The sequence below is a fragment of the Sceloporus occidentalis genome, unplaced genomic scaffold (assembly GCF_023333645.1).
Source record: "Sceloporus occidentalis isolate IW3139 unplaced genomic scaffold, rSceOcc1.0.p SCAF_240, whole genome shotgun sequence".
Lineage (NCBI taxonomy): Eukaryota > Metazoa > Chordata > Lepidosauria > Squamata > Phrynosomatidae > Sceloporus > Sceloporus occidentalis.
Genome location: NW_028317220.1, coordinates 1,094,675 through 1,103,171, shown reverse-complemented (window position 1 = coordinate 1,103,171; position 8,497 = coordinate 1,094,675). Strand labels below are relative to the sequence as shown.

At 41.4% G+C, this 8,497-nt stretch overlaps 1 pseudogene; it reads left to right on the top strand.

Annotated features, from left to right (window-relative positions):
* The first annotated feature begins 1,104 nt into the window (after positions 1–1,104).
* LOC149276425 (proprotein convertase subtilisin/kexin type 4 pseudogene) lies at positions 1,105–4,484 on the top strand (annotated as a pseudogene).
* Positions 4,485–8,497: the final 4,013 nt, after the last annotated feature.

Sequence of the window (8,497 nt, the reverse complement as noted above, 5' to 3'; positions counted from 1 at the left end):
ATCATGGAGGACATCCTTATTGATCCCACAGGTCCCCCCAGGGTTATATACGTGTGTATGCATTTGCTAACACTGTGGGTATCACACTGGGAAAAAAAGGGATCATTAAAACATATTTCACTTTGTACATGAAACATAGCAATGGGAATCAAAAAAAAAAAGAAACATAGGAATAGAGTTTGACTGCAGACTCGCATCTTCACTCAGGAGTCGGGATAACAATATGCCGATCCCATTCATATCTATATTCCCTTACTGTGTTAACCGCCACCACTCAGTCAGGACATACAGCTACATGCCATGGATTTGATGTTTTTATATCCGGAGCCATCTTGGTCAGTGGCGTAAGTACAGGGGCCGACCCTGCGACTGCTTGTCTTCTCGTGCCTTTTTTACACCATTTTGAACCCTTAATCACGTCGCTTCTTTAAATGTCACTTTATTACTCTGTTAGATTATCTTGATTAGAGTCCCCAAGGGTTTTGTTTATACTTGGCGTTCTCTTGGCAATATATATATATATATATATATATAATTATATATATATATACTCTACCATTCAAAAGTACGAGGTCACATAGATCTGTCTCTCTTTTTGTAAGAAAACGAATGTTGTCTATTAAAATGACATGAAATGCATCAGAAATACAGCACAGGCATCATTAATGTTATAAATGACTGAATGATTGTAGCTGCGTTCCAACGGCACGTTGTGTTTAATCCAAGTTTAAATTTAAAAGGCTAATCAATAATTAGAAAACCCCTTTTGCAATTGTTACAGCTAGACATTTATTTTCCAAGTGACCCCACATTTTAGAATGGTAGTCTGTGTGTGATATATATATATGTGTGTGTGTGTGTGTATATACCGTGTATATATATATATATATATATATATATATAATCACACACTACTGTTTCAGAATTATATATTGACATCATAACTGTAAGCGTTGTCTAGCCGGCTTGTCGCTGAGAGTTCCGAGCCCCGCCCTGCTATTGTGATGTAACAGATGTGCCACGCCCTTCTACTGTGACATAGTGTAGGTTATAAAAGCACTGGCCGTTAGGCCAACAGATGCTTTTGTAAGCTGACAGTACAAGATGAGGAGCATAGCTCTGGTTTTCGTTGTTACTGTTCTGATCCATGTGATCTTTACTTTGGAGATTTACACAAATAGCTGGGCTGTGCACATACCTGATGGCTCTGTAGAGGCAGAACGTATTGCACAGAAATTCGGTTTCATCAACCTTGGCCAGGTGGTGCTTGGCAGTGATTTCTACCATTTATCTCATCGTGGCATTCAAAGGAAATCCTTCAGCCCTCACTGGGGTAGAAATATTCAACTGAAAAAAGAACCCAAGGTTAGCTGGTTTGAGCAGCAGACGCTGAGGAGAAGGGAGAAAAGACAGCCTAGTATGGTTCCCACAGACCCCCTCTTCAGCTTGCAGTGGTACCTGGGTAAAAATCTTGACTTAGGCGTCCAGACTGCTTGGAACCGTGGATATACCGGACGAGGCGTGGTGGTGACCGTTCTGGATGAAGGGCTTGAAAAGGACCACCCCGATCTCGCATTAAACTATGATCCGGAAGCGAGTTATGATTTTAATGACGACGATCCTGACCCTCAGCCCCGATATAACTCATCTAATGAGACCAACCACGGGACCCGCTGTGCAGGCGAGGTGGCTGCGGTTGCCAATAATGATATCTGCGGCGCTGGAGTAGCATACAACGCTAGAATAGGAGGTGTGCGAATGCTGGATGGGATAGTCACAGACTTTGTTGAAGCTCAGTCGTTGAGTTTGAACCCACAGCATATTGACATTTATAGCGCCAGCTGGGGTCCCACTGATGATGGAAAGATACTGGATGGACCAGGAGTGTTGTCTTCTGAGGCTTTTTACAAAGGAATACTAAATGGCCGCCGTGGCCTTGGATCTATCTTTGTTTGGGCATCTGGAAACGGTGGCAGGAATGACAACTGCAACAGTGACGGCTACTCCAACAGTATCTACACTGTTGCTGTTGGGGGTGTCACAAATCATGGAACAGTCCCTTGGTACAGTGAGGCGTGTGCATGCAAACTTACAAGCACTTACAGCAGCGGTGGTGGTGAGGAAGAGACTTTTATCACCACTGATATACGCCACACGTGTACAGATAAACACACCGGGACTTCAGCCGCCACTCCACTTGCTGCCGGGATCCTTGCTTTGGCATTGGAGGCAAACCCAGCTCTTACATGGAGGGATATACAACATATCGTGGTAAGAGCGTCCAGTCCTGCCCACCTAATGGCTGACGATTGGGTCATAAATGGAGTGGGAAGAAAAGTGAGCCACTTTTTCGGCTACGGACTCTTGCATGCTGGACGAGTAGTGGAGCTGGCCGAAACATGGGAGACAACGCAGCCTCAAAGAAAGTGCCTCATAACAATTGTGAGCACCCCTAAAAGAGTGCATTCAGATCTGATTTTGACTTACAATGTCACTGCCTGTTCTGGGTCCCCCAATCACATAACATCCCTTGAGCATGTCCAAGCCCAAATGACCCTCAGCTACAGTCGCAGAGGTGACCTGGAAATCTATCTTACCAGTCCTATGGGCACCCGTTCTGTGCTGATGGGCAAGAGACCACATGATACCAGCACTGATGGGTACAGAGATTGGTCCTTCATGACCACACAATCTTGGGATGAAAATCCATTGGGCCTTTGGACCTTAGAATTTAGGAACAGAGGAAGCTACACCAACCACGGATTTCTACATCACGTCACGTTGATTTTGTACGGGACAGATGAACACATGATGTCCAGGAAAATCAAGAAGTCTGTCATGAGAAAGTGTCTGAGGCGGGATAGAAATGGGTCGTGCATAGAATGTTTGGCACCATATTATACCTTTGGAAAGCTCTGTCTATCTTACTGCCCTGCCAAATACTTTAAGTCTACGCAGAGAGCGGAGGTGTCAGAGCCCAGCAGCTTTCACCTTGTTCGTTCTTGTGCCGCTTGCCACCCATCCTGCTTTACGTGTAAAGGGTCGTCTGCCAATAATTGCACTTCCTGTTCCCCTTTATACGAATATAATGGAAAAGACAACTCATGCGTAAGATCTGACTCCCCAAGTGTAGACTTACAGAACGCCTCATTCATCCGGATCCCTCAAACAACATTAGTGGCAGTGATAATGAGTGCGGCCATTGTAATGGTTATGGGACCGCTGGTGGTTTTCATTCACTGGTATCTACGAAAAAGATCACGAGTAGACCCCAGTCCCGTCTGATGGGCAACCACCGTGCTCTAAATCAGATCTGGAATCTGCGCAGGGAGGAGATTTCCTTTGCTTTTGAACACTGATGAGGACAAATTCAACAAGGGAGAGTAGAGACCCAACCTGACGCGGATAGCACTGTTACACCAATAAAATTCCTTTTACTATTTGGCAAAAATACCTTTTCCTTGCTATATTTTACAAATTTAGATTTTAAGTACCTGGAAATTTTATGTTGAATAATAAAACAATTAAACCGTGCTCGCATGCTTGAAGGAAAAGCTTAGACCGATCTCAGATTTCATATCTTGTGTGGATTCCAAAACAAGAATCAAGCATTCTATAGCAATGCACATTGATTAAAGATTGGAAATACATCATTTTTATGTGACTTAATGTCACCACTGACATGTTTGGTTTTATTTTGCATTTAAGTGACTTAAAAGTTATGTAATACCCCAGATCCTTACATCACAATATAGAACGGAAAAGAAACACCTTCACGAGTGGGTAGGTCTTAAAAAATGAATATGAAATAAATTACAGTACCCTACAAATCTTGCTGCTCCCGCAGATCAACACTCCTCATAAGTGTTATAACAAATGATGTATAGGCAAAGGTCGGGGCGCATAGATATGTGGGAAAAAATAAAACAAATATAGTGTAATAAGTTAATACGAAAAAAATAAAAATAGAGATGTTTGTTGCACTCACAAGTGTATTAGAAATAGAAAGCTCGTCAAAAATCCATACTTTCTTTCGTCTTAGGAGCTTCTGTGTAGAAGATAAGAAACGAAATAGTGCAATAAAAAAGATATTGTTTAATGAATATAGATTAAAAACTTACAAACAAGTAGGCATAACAACTGGGTTATGCGTAAGAGCAGTGTCCTTTATAAAGATAAGTGGATGATCATCAAGTCCATGTAAAGTCCAGGTTTTCAATAGTTGTAAAGTTTTCCAAAATATCTCAACGCGTTTCACCAATTCTGGCTTCCTCAGGAGAAAATTTAAGAAATCAATCTGTATCCTGTCTGTGTTTTCGCGGTTCTTTTAAAGGTCCCGGCTCGCCGTCTTGTTCTATTTGCGTCATTTCGACGTCATCACGTTTAGTCTTTTTTCTTTTTTCTTTTCTTTTTTAATTCCTCAGGATGAAATAACGGCAGATGTTGTGGAACCCTCTGTTTCATTCTGTCAACGGGACTCGTAGTCGGCAGTATTCGTAAATCGGTAAGTGTGTAAAATAGATTTATACAGTTAAAAACATGACATATAGAATGTTTTTCATTTAACTATCTTTTCTAGTTACAGGGATATATCGGCAGAGCATCAAGGGACCAACAGAAGGAAAGACAGACAGGCTGATTCAAGATAGAAGACATCTGTGTATGTGGTTTGGCATCCGTCCAAACCTCAATAGGCAAGTGAAACAATGTAGCAACTTAGTAACAATATTAATTGGTACCAATTTACAGTGAATGTATTTTTATTTTCTTAGGAATCTATCCTGTTGGACAGAACTCCCACACGAAAGAAGACATAAGAGAGAGATGTAGAAGAAAGTATTCTGATTGTACTCTCGCTAATTGATTAATTGAATGCTGTCACGATTATGTTACTGATATCCATCTGTTCTGTGGTTGAACAATTAACCTTCAGATGGAACAAACATGGTGTAAAAATGATGTTATTAAAAGAGAGAAATCTTGTAAAAATATTGTTTAAAAATCATGTGTATAAAATCGTGTATATAAAAAGTATATGAATAAAAACGCTTATATGCAATTTTAATTAGTATGTGTGATAAAATATGTTGTAAATAAAAACTTAATAAAATAAATATAATTTAAAAAAGAAAAAATAAATTTTGATTGTTTGAAAAGGGAATTAATACACAAAAAATGAATGGATTCACAAAAAAATGGATATATCGAATTCTACATTCAATCCGTCTTTCTTGTAGGTTTGAAATTTATATATCCATTCAGTTTCTTTTCTTGATAGCATATCTTTTACATCTCCTCCCCGCCAGTGGGGGGATACTAAATCTATCCCTATTACTTTAAAATCGGAAAACGAGAATTTATTACATTTTATACAGTGTCTTGGGACATCTATATTCATTAAACAATATCGTTTTTATTGCACTATTTCGTTTCTTATCTTCTACACAGAAGCTCCTAAGACGAAAGAAAGTATGGATTTTTGACGAGCTTTCTATTTCTAATACACTTGTGAGTGCAACAAACATCTCTATTTTTATTTTTATCCTTACATCACATACAGAAAAATATTTTGTTATATCTTACAGAAAATATATTTTGAGCATGAATGTCTATGTGTAAGGGTGAGTGAGCATTGATAAAGTATTATATATTGGAAACAATATTTATTTTATTCAACAATCGTTTTGCTTCAGATAATAAACATATAGACAGTGTTATGAGAATCCACACGAATTCCGTACACAAAACAGATAAATGAAAAAGCGACAGATCACGAACAGTAGCGTAATCGCTGCCAGGAATAAAGATGGCGGGTGCGCATTGCTATTGGGAGGACGTGTCATCAGTTCTGACCAATAATGAGCGAGCATTCAGCCGCTAGAATGCGTGGACCAATCCCAGCGCTCTTTTCTCGCCAGTTGAGCAGGAAGCAGGAAGCGACGTTGTGTCAGAATGCTGTGAGGGACTCCGGTACGAGTGACAGGACATGAACCCGCTCCTGCTCCCTGTGTGTTTGGGGTTCGTGGTCGCCCCGCCGGTACAGAATGCCAAGGAGAGCCGGTTTAGTGAGCAGGTGACCGCATGCCTTTATGTTTAAATGGGCCGGTGTTGGGGCTCTTGGAAGTCTGTAGTACCGCCAAATACCTTTATTCTGCATCCGCGCTACCGGCTGTCACAGGTTTCACCTGCACATTCACACTCATTTGTAATGTTCGTGTTTGCGTGAATTAGTAATTATATGGCGTCATTAGAGCTCATTTATGTCATAAGAGAACTGAAACATGGTACATGCTAACAGGGAGGATAAAAAGGAAGGCCGTAGGCCGTAGACTATAATAAAAGGGGCATAAAAAGTGATTTTTTTTTGAATTTTTATAAACCCTACATCTTAAAGTTTTAAGACTATTACATTCCTCTTAGGATGTCCTCCTTCTAATAGGAATGTTTTGCTATAATTCTTGTGTCCCGGAGTAACACGAGCACTTTGTATGGTCAGGAGATTGTTGTGTACACCCGTGTAGTTTACGGTGTTGCCGTGTTGTTACTGTTATGTCGGCCGTGTGGAGATGTATGCGGGTCCGCGCCTGTGTGCGCCGCTGGAGATAGCGGTTTGTGTGATCATTAGAGGAGGTTCTGGGTCCCTGACCGTTATTCACAGTTAGTGTGCCAGAAGGGGTCCGCGATGTGTCTGTTCCAGATATTCTATGATTGCTTGTTTTTTTTTCCTTCTTTTAAGGATCGACATTATTATGTATCTCCAGTGCTGAGTGTACTTTTGTTTTGTTTTACTATGTTCTGTGGTCAGTATGGCTAGCAGGTAATCTCTTTAGTGCCGACAGATTATACTTCCAGGAGGTCTGCCCTTTCCCATCTTTCTCTGGGTTTAGATGAAGAGCTGGTATTCTTTTTTGGTGATTTTTAATGGAATAACTCTTGAGGCTCTTTATCTCACCCATCTTTCCTGCGTTCCAACGGCACGTTGTGTTTGCTAATCCAAGTTTAAAAGGCTAATCAATCGTTAAAAAAACCTTTTGCAATTGATACATGAAAGTGACCCCACATTTTGGGTCTTCTAATCGGGGTCGTCTTCTAATCAGACCTCAAATAGAGGTCTGATTATGAGACTAAGATCCAGATCCCCCGCACCGCTGCAGGGGACCTGGATCCTCCTGTCTCCCCCCCCATACACACACTTACCGGTGCTTCCTGCTGTGTTGCCGGGGCAGCGATCCGCGTACACAACGTCCGCTGCAGCCGGAAGGAGGTGTGGCTAGCAGCGGGGGTTGTCTGCGTCCGTCGCGTATACCTTCCCCGGCTGTCAGAGATCAGAGTTCCTCGCACCGGTGCGGGGAACTCTGATCTCTGACAGCCAGGGAAGCTATATGAGACGGACGCAGACAAACCCCGCTGCCAACAAACCCCGCTGCAGCGGAAGGAGATGTTAACCCGCTGCCCCGGCAAAACAGCAGGAAATTGGAAGCACCGGTAAGTAAGTAAGTGTGTGTGTGTGTGTGTGTGTGTGTGTTAAATGGGGGCATAGGGCATTTCTGGAATGCCTTATACCCCTATATGCCACTCTGGCACTTAGGGGGTTAAAAAGCATATTATGGGGCAGAGTGGCATATAGGGAGGTATAAGGCATTTCACCTCCCTATATGCCACTCTGCCCCATAATATGCCTTTTAACCCCCTAAATGCCAGAGTGGCATATAGGGGTATAAGGCATTTCTGGAGGCAGAGTGCTCTATACAATGCCTTTTAACTCCCTTAATTCCACTCTGCCTCCTGGAATGCCTTATACCTCCCTATATGCCACTCTGCCCCATAATATGCATTTTAACCCCCTAAATGCCAGAGTGGCATTTAGGGGTATAAGGCATTTCTGGAGGCAGAGTGGCACATAGGGGGTCAAAAGGCATACCATGGGGCACAGTGGCATATAGAGGGTTAAAAGGCATATCATGGGCCACAGTGCCATATTGGAGTGGCAAGCCTGGGGGCAGATGTGCGTAACTGGGGGACAGGTTGGAAAATACAAGGAAATAAAAACAAAAAAAATATTTTTCTCAATCATAGCTTTATAAAAAAAATAGTTTACATGAATTAACATTTTCTGGTAAAACTTTTTTCCTTTAGGGTCGTCTTATATTCAGGCTTTTTCTTTTTTTCCTAAATTAATATTCAGATTTGGGGGGTCGTCTTATAATCAGGGTCGTCTTATAATCGAGCAAATGCGGTAGTTAGATTAGATGGAATTATTATTACCCTTTATCTGTTCAGAGAAAGAAATTAAGATGCGCTGTACAATTAAATTGGAGCAGTTAACACATTAGTAGTTGAGAACCCTGCATGTGAGCCATTATCACCCTTTATAGCATTTTAAACAATTGCTGTGTTTTAGGGAGTGACAGATGAATGATTAAATGTTAAATGGTTAAATGTCCAATGTAATAAGATGTTTTGTGTTTTTTTCTGGAGTCAAACTAAGTGAAATTAT